Source organism: Cupressus sempervirens, chromosome 7 (assembly GCF_028749045.1).
Source record: "Cupressus sempervirens isolate cs-2001-9-10 chromosome 7, ASM2874904v1, whole genome shotgun sequence".
Lineage (NCBI taxonomy): Eukaryota > Viridiplantae > Streptophyta > Pinopsida > Cupressales > Cupressaceae > Cupressus > Cupressus sempervirens.
Window position 1 is genome coordinate 684,490,993 of NC_143124.1, and position 16,511 is coordinate 684,507,503.

Sequence of the window (16,511 nt, forward strand, 5' to 3'; positions counted from 1 at the left end):
AATTTGTTCTTCTTTAGCACCTAGAGGTAGAGGAGTAGCAAAGCCTTTATCAATAATTAAAACTTTCAATGGGGATGAATGACTTATTTATAGACCTTGTGATTCTAGTGGCATTTGTATCTAGTCTTCTTGTTGGAGCTCATTTGTTGGGGTGTCCCTTATTTTGTCTCCCACCAATTCTCACCCTATGGGGATAAGATAAAAATCTAACATCTTAAATATGTCAATACCCTTCACATCCTACTCATCAATCCATTGATACATTTCATCCTCTGATGTAGTTTTTTGCAGAGGTTCTTATGGGTTGATGGTGATGTAATAGTAGAACTTCTCCTTCTTTCTTGCTCAGTGGCTCTTGCTAGCTAGGTTCTCCTATTAAAAGGTATGTTATCCTCATCATCCTCTTCTTCTTCTTCCTCTTTAAGAATGGGTTTTAGGATAGATGGGAAAGTTACTACCCTTCTGATCACCCTTTTCCTTTTCTTGATAGGAGTTTTGGCTTTCTTCCTTTCTTGGGTGTAGAAGGGGATGCTTCTTCTATCTACCAATGTGGAGAAACCTCTTGAATCTCAAATTTTGTCTTTTTTTGGCTTGGTGTAGTAGTTGGTGGAAGTTTTGGGTCAATCTAAACCTATGGTGCCCTAGCATCCTCGGACCCTTGTATATTTACTTCTTCTTGCTATGGGGGTTTTGGGATTTCACCTTCCTCTACCTTGACTCTTTGAGGAGAACTCCTCTTTCTTTTTACCTTACTTTTTCTCTCTTAAGGGTGATAGTATCTAACTGGTCTGTCAAGTTGGTACACCATTTCAAGCCGTATTGGTGATTAAGCTGCAAAGACAGGGATGATGACTTTCTTCCCTCTACCTTTAGCTAGGCAGGCTTGTGCATGGAAAATTATTGTCTTAGGTATTGGATCAAGTTTAAATGGTTTCTTGATCGAATCCTACATCATTTTGATGATGTGCCTCACCTAATGGTTAATATCATCATTCTCTTCCTTGTCAAGTTAAACATTCATAATGGCCTATTCCCCAATTTTGTCTTCATTGAACAAAGGGTCAAGTAGCTCTCTTGAGTCTTTTTGCAATATCTACATTGGAATCTTTATTTTTAAGTCCTTTTCTACCAAATACAAAGTCTTCCTACAATAATCCCTAATATGGACATCATAGTCATTTGTCATATTCATCAAATGGTCTTCAATAGCTTCTTCATGTGTGAATGCTTTTCTTGCTAGATATTGTACTCTCTCGATATTAGTAAAACATGGCCATGGAGAATTGTACTCTTCCAAGGGATACTGATCCCATTCACACTCAAAAGAAGGAATATCTTTCTTTTGTTTCACTTGAAAAGGTCCTATGATAAAAGGCCATGTCCAACACTATTTACATTGTTTTCTAACTATGTCATATGGAGATGAGAGTTGTTGGGTAATCTCTAAGAGAATAAGTCTATCACTAGGATACCTTGGAAGCTTCTTCGAGTTGACCATGGTACTAGCCACCCTTAGATATGTGAATCTTCTAAAATGAATATAATATGGTTCGAGTGTTGTTATCTATGCCACTACATCATTTGATAACCTCTTCGCATAATCTCCTTCTATGAATTTGATTATGGTGAATATGAACGCATCATTAACAATTATGTATTCCTTTCTCTACCCTGAGAGTCTCTTCTTCACCAATTATGGATAGACAATATATGGCCAAACATTAGGATCCTACATGCTACCTCTTTTGTATAGCGTTGGATAGTTTGTGACCCTCATGGCTAATAAGTACACTAGGTAGGACATCATGTAGAACTTCCTTTTGTTTTTTGTCATCTCCAACTATTCACACAAGTTTTCACTCAAAGTAGTGGCCCAATCAAGTGGTATCTTTGCTATCTTGATAGTCTCAATAAAATGTACCATGAAGATATTTAGGAGTCTAGCTATCAGCAAACTCATTACTCTACTCAAAGGTGTGATTAAGTAACCAATATCTTCCTTCATATATCCCCTTATAATGTCCACTTTACTAGTTATCTTCCTGAGAGGAGTCTTCTCTATAAGATAAGAGGATTGGATGATCTCAGAAGCCTCTTCTAAGTGCTCTTTATACCATTTCTCTGTTATCTCATAGGCTAACTTGATAAATTGATCCACCCTTGGGAGATGAAATACTTTCTCAATTTTGTTGAGTTGTAGATCAAGAATGATCTCTCTTGTAACACTCTTAACAACCCTCTCTCCAGGGGAAAAATGTTGTGCAAGTGTCATAATGAGCTCTAAAGATTTCACTGACACTGGGTGAGATGCTACATTCACTAAACTTGAATGAATCAAAGCGGAAACCATAGCAGATCTATCAGTGGGTTTGTTACATATCTTCAAGAATTCTCCCAAATTTGTGTGTCCTAACTCTATATCTATGATTTCAGAGTTGTCATCGTGAAACCTTGATTTGACTGGAGGAACACCCTGGAACTTGAACACGACTAGTTTTGGTGCCATTTTCTTGCCCATGGAAGCTAATGAGGGTGCCATAATATCTGCAAAAAAGAATGTTCATTAGTCAAAGGTTACAAAAAAATGAATTGATGACCCCCTAGTACTAACTCGAACAAAACCTAGAAACCTAGATGCTCTAAAAATTAAAAAAACCTAATTTAGAGCCTTGGAACATAAAAATTGGTGCACCTGACACACCTGATAGGTGTGGTTGGTGCACCCATTTTTGTGTATGTTCCTTAAGAATAAGTTGCACATCAGCACACCTCATGAGGTGTGTTGATGTGCACCTTATTATTTCAAGCTTAGTTTGTTTTTACTGTGTTTTTCCACTTTTAAGGTGCACACTAGTGCACCTTAAATGCTTCAAGTTTCTTGTTTTTATGTTTTATGTATTTTTTTTAAATTGTTCCTTTTTAGAAAAAATTTAAGTATTGGTGTGCACCAATGCACCTAATTAGATGCACTAGTGTGCACCAATATGTCTAACTTAGTGTGTTTTTTGTGTTTTGGCATAGGGAGGGAGAAAAAGGAGCCACACCTAGATAGGTGCGTAGGTGCAAATGAAGACTTGTTGTGGCGTGGAGGTAGGAATGAGGGAGGAGTGAAGGGTGCACCTTGTGTGTGCATTACTATAACTAAAGAGAAAACAAAAGAGAAAATGACAAGGTAAGAAGGTAAGGGACTCCCCCCTCTTATATTGACCCAAAGAATGTTTGGCATAGATACATAGCTGTGTAGGTGCACAACTGTGCAAATGCACATATTTGCACACAATACCAATTTTTACTTTCTCTGTGCACTAGCACAGTTGAGTAGGTGCACCTAAAAGGTGCCAAAAGACTTGAAAATGACTTGGTTTACCAAAATTTGGATTACTCAACCTTCAAGTTTCTTTTAATGACCTAGACATGAACTGGGGCTCTAAATAAGAGCTCCAATTCATGACCCGAACCCTAGACTAGAGCCTGAACAACAAAAAATAAAAATAAAATAAAGTAGGGGGTCCCCACTTCTGACTGAAATGGGGTGTGCTTTGTGGAACCACAATAGGATTCCACCTCCTCATTATTCCTAGTGATATCCTTTATAAAGTAATGTTCACGTGTCCCTCTTGATGATTCATTTATCTTATTAATTAACAATTCATAAAAACCTTCCACATCATTCAAACTTTTAGAATTGAAACCCATTGAATAGGCCCTAAGAAAATGGATTATCTCATTTTGTCCCCCTTTTATCATTGAAAAATCATGAAAAATTGTTAAACCAGGAAAGAAAGTTCCTTTTATAGCTTTAGTTGGAAAATTAGTCTCATGGAGCATGCTAATTTATCTCATCATTTCAAGGAAACAAATCCTTAATGGAGCATATCTAGGCAATACCAAGGGCCTTGCTAGAAAACTCAAAATCCCATTAATAGTTGTATAAGGATAGAAGTAGATGTCTCCTCATTGATGGCACAATTTTGGTTTTACATCACATTCAATTGGCCTTAAGAGTGCTTGAAGGGGGCATGGAAAATGTGTAATAAATGGTAAAAAAATTATTCTTAGGGAAAAAAAAAATCATTTTCAAGTAGGGTAAAACTAACGGCATCCTAATTAGTAGACAAACTTTTTGACCATAGCTGACCTAGTAATACTTCATCCTCCCTCTCAAACTCCATATATATATATATATATATATATAAGTAGTCCCTGTTATGGAAGAGAATCATGTGCATCAATAATGAATACCATAAAAAATATGTAGATTTTACTTCATGAAAAACTATCATCCCTTCATTAATCTTATCTTCTAAAAATTGAGGGAAATCATAGATTACAACTTCTCCATACTTCTGCATCCCCACATCCACATAGTAGCCTTACTTCCTCTTCTAGTCAACACTAGTACTTGATATAAGGCCATATGGGTATTCACAAAAGGGTAACTAATCAATGAAATCATCTTGTAACCTCCTATCCTCATAATTGAATTTTCAAAAATATTTCTTGGGAGGCATTTTGTCAATTTTGCAAGCTACTTGTTTAATAAAAATCATGAGGGTTTGCTAATTTTAAAACTAGGGTTTCTACTGATGAACACACAATTGAAAAGACTTCAAGGATTCAATATTGGTATAAATAGTGGAAACTCAAATGGATCTCTATACTTACATGTTTTTTCACCTTTTTGTTGAGAAAATCCTTCTCTGAACTCTACTTATGAACTTTCTTGTCGTGGGTGATATCGAAGTTTGAAATCTGAGAACACAAGGGGGGAAAAAAAGAATGAAAAGATAGTTTTTAATTCCTTTGGAGTGGCATTAAAACCATTTCATGCAAAATAACTATAGTCTACAAGAGAAAAATCATTTTTGTTCATTTTAGCATAAAAGTTTGAACACTAGTCTTTGATTTAACTTTGTTATGGATTTGACAACTATGATTTCCTTTTGATCTCATTTGACCATCCTACTCATCATCTGGGACCTATGAGCCATCCAATAGGAGACAACTATAATGCCTCATAAGTGTCTTTTTAATTTTCTACCTTTTGAGGAAGAATACATGTGTCACCATCTCACATTTTCCCAAGCAATTGTCAAAGCTTGTGAATAAGTGAAGTCCATTGATCATGGTTCAAGATGAATCTTCGTAAGAGAATATTTTTCATCATGAGATCAATTCTTGACCACTTCTTTAATCATGTGATGAATCTTTCTTTATGTAATTGGGTTCACTAATACCAAGTGGACATGTGGAAACATCTCACTTATTCAACATCAGGAAGAGAGAAATTTATGAACAAGCGAGGATCATTCAATTTTATTTCCTTTGAATCTTGTATGCATCATCACTTAGGGCGCATAGAAACAAACCAATTGGCCCAATAAAACCTCTCTCTTCAACCAAGTATTTAGGTCCCACTATCAATTCATCCTTATAGCCCCATACATGTGTCATCATCACACTTATTTTCCATCTATGTCCATGAAGAATGCAAGTAAGTGTTGACCATTTGATCTTTTATCAATCAATCCTTCTTTAAATCCCCTTCTATCTACGTGGCACATAATGACAACTCCATTTTGTTGACAACACCCTTGAGTGTTCATGTTCTAATCTTAACCATGCGACACCATCATGCTTATTTTCTCTATAGGAGAGAGAGGCTCACAAACAAGTCAAAACCATCAATTTGTTAAACTATAAGAGAGAGTGTCTTACCATGTGACACATGCTTACATTGTGCTTATTAACTTCACTAATTATCAGGATTGATGAATAAGTATGGGTTGTTGATCTTGTGACCCCACTCTGCTTAGACATATGAAAGTCAATAGAGTTAAACCAAAGTCAAAGCATATAAATTAACCTTGAAGAAGGTGACTTGTGATAGAGAAAAAGAAGGGGAAACCCATCAACGATGACATAAACCTTAGTTAATTGATGCATAAAAAGTATTTATTTCATAGGGTCAAAACATTAGGTTAATCACATAGGAGAAGAGGGTAGGAAAATGACTCAATGATGTAAGACCCCTCAACTTAAAAAAATTAAAAAGGTATTGATAAACTATAATTCCTTGAGGGTTTCTTTTACCTTATTAGGGTTTTTTCACATTTATTTGATAATTGTTACTTGTTTCAAAAACTCTAGCCAGAAAAAAAAATGTATAGAACCAAGAATATAATTTTTTCACAACTGTTGGAAAGAGGTTGCAATAGTGGATCTATCTAGGGATGATGTAAAATTCAATTCCATGCAAGGATAAAATTTTTACGTGAGAATCAATCTACACACAAAATCGACAACTTTGGAGAGCACTTGGAAAACCAAAACAACAAAGTAGCCTAACTAGGTTATTTACAAGGAAAACCCAATAGGAAAAGAGACACACCTACTTATAGAATTTAAAAAGTATACACAAATAAACCTAATATTAATAGAAAAGGAATACCTCTTACTAGAAGTATTCCTTCAAGAACTATCCATGAACTAGAAGCCCAAGAAGATCTCCAAAAAACTCCTTAAGGATGTATGAACCACCTATCCACTTGTTATTAATCAAGTTGGGACCCAACCAAATAGGGTCAAAATTTCCATGTTTTTCTTTATCCTCCATCCTTTAATTCCACAAAAATTACAAATATTTTGATTCAAACTTCTGCTGATGGATTTTCTGTCATACAAATGTTTCATCTGTAGCTATAACTTAGCATTTCTAGTTGATGCCTCTTTTCAAGTCTCATCTAACATAATAAGATCATCCATCCTCTCCTACATATCATTATTTGTATCATCATAATATATTTGAACAAATTTTTACATTCCTATTAGGTACTACTACATTTGGGACCGAATTGTGACAAATTGTGATGACCACCCATCGCTTGAGTGACAGTAATAGAAACAGGCCCCTGTTGAACAAGCATCAGAATTCTACTATCAAAAATTGAAATAGAAAGGGTGTATATCACAATGGAAATGGAAAAAAATATCACAATTTGGAAAAATATAGTCAAAAAATTCTTCTTCACCCCATTGTATGTTTGACAGTTTACCGTCGCAACTATGATGACCTACATTTTTAGACAGTCATCATCGTTCTGACTGCATTACTGAAAACCCAATGGGCATCTGCTAGAAGGGGTATCACAATGGAGATGATGATGTCAATTCCATTGGAGTAACGACCATCTATTGGTAGTTTCTATCACAATTATGATGACATGTGATGATAATGTCGTTCAAATGACAACTACCTATTGGACAAGCTGTCACAATTGCGATGGATTGCTGCATTATCAATTTTTTTAAAGATGGTCTTACATGTTAAAGTAAATTTCAATAGACAAATAGGGTATGAATTTTTATATTAAGAGAATAAATTATGAACAAACATATACATATATAGCATAAAACAAAAGGGGAAATAGCCAATCAAAGTGGAACTAGAAGTAATAAAATGAGATATTATATAAGCAAGATTAAAAAGCGAGTAGTAGCTATTTGAAACCTAAGATAAATTTCATATGTCTAGGATAGTATTGGGAATTACAACCATGTAGTCACTAGGGAATGAATCTAACAAGAATAATGAGAACTTATGGGAGACAAAGAAAATTAGAAATCTAGGATAGTATTAGGCATTACAACCATGAAGTCATTAGGGAACAATTCTAAAAAGAATAAAGAGAACTTATGGGAGACAAAGAAAACTAAAAATCTACCTAAATAAGGGAGAAAAATAAATCATAATGAGATTGAATAAAAAATACAACCAATAATATACTTATGGAATATCATGGGTCTAAAATTAAATTTAAATCTAGATAACTTTTGAGTGGAAACATTACAATATATCATATAAAACCTTAGATTATTATGCCAAGATTATACATCCATATCTAAGATGACAACTATGATGAAACAAGATACTAAGTAACATAATTAACAAAACAACTGAATTGTATAAGGGAGTTTGCAAATTTGTATATCTACAATAAAAAATTACACTATAGAAATTACAAAGCACATGACACAAGAAAAAATATAAAGAGATCCCAAAGGGGGACATTACAATCATATAAAAATAGGAAGAGATACTCCATTATATCCAATTGATGGAATTCATGATTGCTGATTTGAATATCAATTATTAGTCCTACATAGGTAATATCATCAATATTTTCCATGCAAGCTTCAAATTTTTGATCTAAGTGAAGTATCAGTTAGCAAGAAGTATCCTTCAATAGCATTTAAAGAAATCAGTCCAAAATCTTACAGAACAAGATAGGGGATATTACAAGCAAGCAACAAGGCTCCTCTTGGAAAAAAATATGAAGACCAATTTTACATTGATCACTCCTTATCAACAATACATCCAATTAGAGTTGATTCCTTTTTTGAGAGCACCAAACAAACCTTCATTCAACAATGAGAATTTTTGTTAGTGTTACAATTCAAAAAGGACAAGTACATGGTTGGCTAAAATTGTTGTAGGTATCGGTTAAATGCATTAATCACAATGATTTCAATCTAATGTAAGGTGCTCTTGATACATTATCAAAGATCAATGAAGATATAAAAGAGGAGTTGGATATTGGCGTACCAAGCTTTTAGAAGTGACCTATTGATATTTTGTTACCTAGATTATTTTAGTTTTTTAGTCACCATATGTTTCTTTTAAGAAACTGACACTTAGCTCTATGAACTACTATATTGTGCTTATGCCTAAAATATTTGTATTATCCATGGATAAGTATCTTCAAGGCCTATTTACTCTTTCTCATGATCTGGCTATTGAAGTGAGGAAATTGGTATGTGTTGCATTGGTTCAGCTCCTTAAGGCTCAACCTAATTTCTTGTAGCCCTAGATGAGAAATGTAATTGTATATATGTTGTAGGAAAATTAGGATACTGATGAAAAAGTGGCTCTTAATTCATGTGAATTATGTTTTGTATTTTGTGAAGCTCATCATCATCCAAAAATATTGAGGGACTTTATACTGTTGGAAATAATCAAGACTAGCTAGGTTACTGAGAGGGGAGGGGTAAATCAGTAACCTCAAAAACTTTAAATCAATTTAGCACTTAACTATATAAATCATTCACCATTCGTTCTTCTAATCTACTACATGCATGAGAAAAGATAAAAATTCATAACACATGAACACTGTATTTTGGTGACCCAAAAACCTTCCAAATAGAAAGTAAAACTGGGGTGGGGATGATACCCACAAAAATTCACTACTATAGTATAAAGTTGGCTTGTTAGGGCTTACATTGATCACTTCTGATGATTTTCCCTGTTAAGAGAAATTTGGACTACTAGGTCCACCTTGTTAGAGGTTTTACAAACATACAATGAAGTATGCACTTTGTTAAGAGATTTATACAAAGAATGTTGAGTCTACCCTATTAAAGGATTTAGAAAACTGATTCACTTGTTAGGATGAAATAGTAGATCTAACTTACAACTTGATTGTTGAATAAATCTTGAAGTACAAATCACCTCTTATGACTAATATGTCTTTGCTACTCCTTAATGACCTTGCTGAATACTCTACTCTACTACTTATTTGCACTCACTCTTCTCAAAATATTACATATATAATCCTTAACATACTCATTATCATCATCTTCCAAATGATACAATACATTACTTATATACCATTTCAATAATTACAATTACAAGGCTAGCTAAAACATAAGTAAACAAAATATTACTGAGTCGGCCAAATAGTAGAAAACTCAGGCTCTTCAAGCTAACTTGGTGACCTTTTGATACTTGGTGTCCACTACATTACTCAACATTGTCATGAACTTGGTAGAAGTAGAAGCTCGATCCATACTAATCACACAATGTAGCTTGGAACTCAGTAACCATTGGAGACTCGGTAGATATAGTGTCACTCGATAAATACTAAATCCTTTGTTTACCTTACTATCACTTGGTACACACTACACATCCATCACTCAGTAGAAACTAAATTCATATCACAAAAAATAATAACTTGGTAGATACTATGAAGCTCGATGATCACTACCTTTTTGATGAATATTATAAGCACAGTATACATTGCTAAACTGCACATTCACTTGGTAGCTTCAAGAATACTTACTGAGAACTACTTAACTGCTGAACTTAGAAGGTAACCACTGAATACTTGGTATAAATTCTAGACTAAGTGATGAGCTTAGTAAGAATTCATAATTTAATAAGTGTTGTCATTAATGAAAAATACAACATAATGCCAATAATCTCCCCCTTTGGCATTAGTCAGAAAACACTTATGTTCCAAAATTTATGTACACTAACATTCTAATTTTTGATTTTTCAAAATTGATCTTTGTAAAGCTACTGTATATACATATGTTACATATCTCCCCCATAAATATGGCATAAAATATACATAGCTTTTATCTGTACATATATCAATTTATTTTCTCCCTTGATTTCTCCACAAGTCTTTTACTATCTCTTTACTCCCAATGTTCTTATTATCTCATACTCCCCCCTTTTGACAATAATGCCAAAGAGTATATGCAATATATTCAAATAGAAACATCAAAATGTGAGAGAAATTCAGAGTGTACCTTGAGAATAAGAGCCAATGTCTTATCCCAATTATCTTGCAAAATTTTGCAGGTGGAGAGGGCCACTTGAACTTCTGCAGAAAGTTTAATCATATGATCTGCTACTAAAAAAATGTTATCTTGGACCAATGTTTTTGAATATGGAATATTTTTTTGCATTGGGTCCATAACTAGAAGGATCATATTTTGGATATCAATCAATGTAGACCTACTCCTGGCTTCCTCTCTAAGTAACTCTACCTACATTTCTGAGAAAAAATTCACCTTCATGTGATGTGATGAGCTTGAACCTAGGTCAAGTTGTAGCCTTTGAGCACTAGCTTTCATGTCCACATCAATTTTATTCAATTTCTCCTTTATATCCTTGGTGTAATCAGTAACATCATAGAGCTTACCAAAAAGTGATGTTATATTTGTGAAGGATTTTTCAAGGTTGCTCAAAATTGTAGATAATTCTACCTAATTTATTGGAATGCGTTAAGCAATGTAGTCAAGCACCTTATTGTCAAATTTCTTCTTTGCCTTTTCAATGAGCTTTTGTTGGCTAGAAGTGTCCTCATTGAACTTATTCACAACCACTTCTAATTGTAACAAAATGTGTTGAGATGAGTCAACATCAACACATATGGCCTCAGTAATTATGTTTTTGACATTCTCAATTATTGTAAATTCTTTGTCTCTCTCATCTCTAAGTTGTTTCTGCCTTGCTTTTTGCTCTAAAAGCTGACTAACCAATATCATTTCATTTGTTGTGGAATTATCTAGATCTATCTTAGGAATAACTATTTCTTTGTCCAAGTCGATGTCTTCATTAATTGCTTTCCTAGTTAGCAGAAGTTTTAGAGGAGTCTTTGGTTTTACTTCTATGCTTACTTCCTTGGACTTAGAAATGGAAACAATAGTAGAAGTAGTTGAACTAGTAGAAAAGACTTGAATTGGTCCAACTAAAGGAAAACTAAAAGAAGTACCAATTGTATCCAAAATTGATGTGCTTCCAAAAAAAAAAGTACCAATAGGTAATGTGCAAATTGGAATATTTACAACTAAAGAACTGAGTGGAACAAAAAATGGTGAAATTAAAGTTGTAGTTGACAAAATTGCAGAACAAACTAGCAAACTTACTGAACAAGTTGTAGTAGAAGTTGACACAATTTGAGAATTGATAGCTTTGCATGCTACTAAAGTAGATTGCTCAGGTGTTGATGAAGAGGGCTGCAACTCAATAGATGAAGTGGATGACACTTCCATTGAAGATACATGGAGCTGTGAGGTAGTAGGTGCAGATGATATTTTTGAGGTGGTTGTAATCATTCCTGTTGAAGCTAACTCCAACCTTGATGATGTTTTTGGATTAGGTGGAGAGTGAGGAAGGGAAGCAATGACTTCTACTACAATTTCATTGGATCATCTTTGTCATTTTCTTCCTTGTCTTCCTCTTTAGATTCTTCCTCTTTCTCTTCATCATTAGCCCTTAGTTCCTAATAGTCTTCAACATCAAATGTAACACATGGAGTGTTATCATCTTCATCATCACATCATCATCATCCTTGATCTCTACTAGATCATCACTAGGCTTATGCAAATGATAGATGTTTCTCCACATGTTTGTTGCATCTCTTACACCATGCTCAATATCTTTGATTAAAATAAAACATGTGTGGAATCTAATCATCAATTTTACCTTCACTATTTTTCATGGCTTCCTTTACTTCTACATTAGTAATATTTGGCAATAATTTCCTCAAAGATTGTTCATAAATATCTTTGGTTGTGTGTGCAGCTGACTCCCACCTTGGCTGCAATCTCACTAACAATTCTTTTGAGATTTAGGGAGCAATCTAGTCTAGGGAATACTTCCACTTTCCCATTTTGGAGAGTACCAGCTCCTCAATTTGCATCTTCTCAACATTAGTCCTTGTTTCAAACTTTAGGGCCTTGAAGTTTGTGATGCTAGTTCCTTCTTCCATCTATTTTAGCCTTTCTTGGAAGGTAAGTGGGGGCTTGTTGAGCACAACTTCACCTTTACCTTTTCCTTTGCCTCTCTTGGTGAAAACAACTTTGGATTCCTTTTGAGGTTTTGTAATGAATACTCTCCCTTTCTTCTTAGCTGGCTCTACCTCCTTCTCTGATTCTTGCTCTTCTTCTTCTTCTTCTTCATCCTCTCCTTCTCCCTCGGTAAGCATTAGAAGGCCAATGGTAGTTTTCATCTTTGCTATGTTCCTCTTTCCTTTGCTAATTGCTTGAGGTAGCTTGATTTCTAGTTCAATTCTAGCTTTTGCCTCATCATAAGTGCCAAAAATTGGTTGCTTAGGGTCTATAGGATCATTTACCAATACTTCAATGATGTCCCTAGTTTCATCAATATTGACCTCATAAGGGAGAGGTTTTACCCATGCAACTCGGGGCCTGACTACCTAAATGTATACTCTATCACAGTCAACCATGAAACACACATCATCTTTATAATCCTCAACAAGTTTAGGAGGAATCCTGAACCTCTTGTTCATCCTTTCCTTGAAATCTTCAAAATAATTGTCCATTATGCTATCAAAGTTCACACCCATTTTTGCAATAAACTCATTTGGTGTCACCCTTGTACTTTGTTCTCTCTCCTCACCCAAAATTCCACCCCCCCTCCCCCCCCCCACCCCTCTTGTTCCTTTTTAGGGGTCAGCTAAATCTACATCTTATCATTTTATTTTCTTCATGTTCTCTGGCATCTTGATGATGGATCATGTAGTATGATCTAGAATGTTGATGGTAAAAAAATGCACACAATCAAATCCAAAAATTATAACTCATGTTAATGGATTGTGGAAATCTTATAGATTTGATAAATTCATTTGTCTGATATAAAATGGGAACATCCTTTCTCCACACAATAGAACCTTTAGATGAAAAGAATTTTTGCACATAGAAGAAAAGACATGTCAACAAAGAACCAAATTTACAAGGGTTGTTTTTTGATGTTCAGATGTTGTCCATATTTTTGTTTAATTCTTTCAGTAGTAACTCTGATAGGTCAAATTCCATTTTTTTCTTCACAACTTTAAATGCTAATTCCATTGCCTCACATGGCATGTTGTTCAAATGACTAGAGCTATAAATCTTGTGGGCAATTACATGAATACCAAATCTTAACTCCACATCAAAAATGGTGTTAATTTTCAAACCTCTATCATCCCACTTGCCTAGGGTTTTCTTCTGGAGTTCATCTTGACCTAGGGTTTTGGTACATTTTTCTTTGTTTAGCATGGGAAGACTAGAAATCTTGTGAATCATCTTTCTGGTTATCAACACAGACTACTCTTACTATAATTGGTCATTGTGTATGTGACTAAGAATATACGTAATACATTTTATTTGAAAACTCCTTGGTAGGTGTGAAATATGGGTGAACCCTTTTTTTTCAAGATTCTTATGTTTGAGTTTCAATGAGCCATCAATACACATTTCATCTAAAGCACTATCCATTTCTAGGGTTCCTATCCCTTGAATAGAACACTTAAAATGAGTGTGGATATCATTAATTAGGAGTACCTTTTGTGGAATTTGAGATTGCACACTATTAGGGTCAAGTGCCTCTATAACTACTGGAAGTAGGTTGAAATTTGGCTCTTTCCACTCCACACCCTTAACCACCATCTTTGAACCCCTCTTTACCTTGCTACTGCTAGTACTTCTAGATGTCATCGCTGCTTGGTAAGTGAAAGAATTTTTCAAACAAATTCTTCCCTTGAAATTCACTCCAAATCACTTGGAATCACTTGAGTGCACTTAGAAATCTCTTAGCTCCATGAATACTAAAGATGTAGTGAAAAATGGAGTCAAACTCTGCCCTTTTTGATGAAAATTTTCCATTAATGCTAGGTACCATATTGACGTAGTGCATGATAGACTATCATCCACTCACTAGCTCAGTAAAAATTTGTGATTCGATGATCAAAAAAACTTACATTGCTCCCAACCTAGCTCAGTTGAGTCTATGGATAACCTTTCTCAGTATGAAATAAACTCATGTGATCCTTTTATATCTAAAATATTGATTTGGATCTTCTACTTTCTTCCATTTGGAACTACTCAAGATTGAGCTTGAAGATGTAGTTCTTGTCCCTCTTTTTAAGAATCTAATTTGAAATGGAGTCACCCACCATTTGAATTGTTCTACTTAGTAGATTTAGGAATCCACTACTGTCTCATCTACTTCCTGATATTATCAGCTTTAGCTTTCTTTTCATCTTCAACTCTTCCTATTTTCATTTAGTTTTTAGTTGTATGACCAATTTTAGTGCATGTATAACATCTTACTGTTGAATCTCTCTTTCTCAAGTGATACCTTGTGCAGTCTATGCCAATGTGTCCATATTCTCCACAATAGTGACATCTAAACCAAGTATTGTAATCCCAACCAAATATTGCTTTGAAAATTTGTTCAGCTGGATCGAGTTTTGATCTGCATTCATATGCCTTGTGACCTTGTTTCTTGCATTTGTGACATTTACCTTCAAATTTTGGTTTCTCCTTGCACTCATTAGCTTTATGGCCATGTTTACTACAATTGTAGCATTTTCCATTGAATTTTTCTTTTCCTTTGCTCCAAAATTGGTTTGATGTATGACCTAACTTACCATAGTGATTGCAAGTAGGTCTTTGATTCCTTTGGGCACCTTGTTTGGAAGATTCACCTTCTTCTTTGTAACCAAGTCCTGCTTTACCTTTTTGCCTATGAATATTTTACTCGCTTTGTTGATTCAATTGATCCATATCTACTTGAGATTTCATCATCCTCTCATTGAGTTTCTTTTTAGAGATTAGATCAGCTTTCAATATTTCATTGATCTATCTTTTAGTGATTGGATCATTCCTTAAGATTTCATTTTCAGATCTTAGATTCATGATTTCTTCATTTGCATTAGAGAGTTGATTGATAAGAATTTCTTGCCGAAGGGATTGGTTTTGATTTGCATTGTTTCTTGCCTCCAAGTCTTCACTTGCATTATTTCTTTGTTCCAAGATTTCACACATTCTTATTGACTGAACTTCTTGTTCTCTTTTCAATTTTCTTACCTCTTCTTGTAGAGAGCCATTCTTTGCTAGGATTTTTTGATTGCCTCATTAGCTTCATCTAAATTGATTGATGAGAATAAGTCTTCAATCTTTTCTTCAACATACTGATGGTCATTCATTTGTCTTGCAAGTTCCTTCCTTCTTTTTAGGGATTGGGAAAGATGCTCTTGCTTCCTTGAGTTGAGCTATGGCTATTTCTAGATCTAGCTTCTCATTCTCAATAGCTTTGTCAAGTCTAAATATTTTCATTGTCCTTGATCTTTGCTCAAGCTATCAAACTTTATCCTTAGAACTACAATGATCTAATACCAATTGTTGGAAATAATCAAGACTAGCTAGTTTATTGAGAGGGGATGGGTGAATTAGTAACCTCAAAAACTTGAAATCAATTCAACACTTAACTATATAAATCATTTACCATTCATTTTTCTAATCTACTGCATGCATGAGAAAAGATAAACATTCATAACACATGAACACAGTATTTTGGTGACCCAGAAACCTTCCAAATAGAAAGTAAAACTTGGGTAGGGATGATACCCACAAAACTTTGCTACTATAGTATAAAGTTGGCCTACTAGGGCTTACATTGATAATTTCTGATGATCTGCCCTATTAAGAGCAATTTGGACTACTAGGTCCACCTTATTAGAGGTTTTACAAACATACAATGAAGTATGCACTGTATAAAGAGATTTATACAAATACTATTAAGTCTACCCTATTAAAGGATTTAGAAAACTAATTCACCTATTAGGATGAAATAGTAGATCTAACTTACAACTTGATTGCTAAATAGATCTTGAAGTACAGACCACCTCTTGTGACTGATATGTCTTTGTTGCTCCTTA

General features: G+C 34.4%; 1 pseudogene; it reads left to right on the forward strand.

Annotated features, from left to right (window-relative positions):
* The window catches only part of LOC149548629 (transportin-1-like), a 40,660-nt pseudogene that overhangs the window by 20,808 nt on the left and 3,341 nt on the right, over window positions 1-16,511 (forward strand).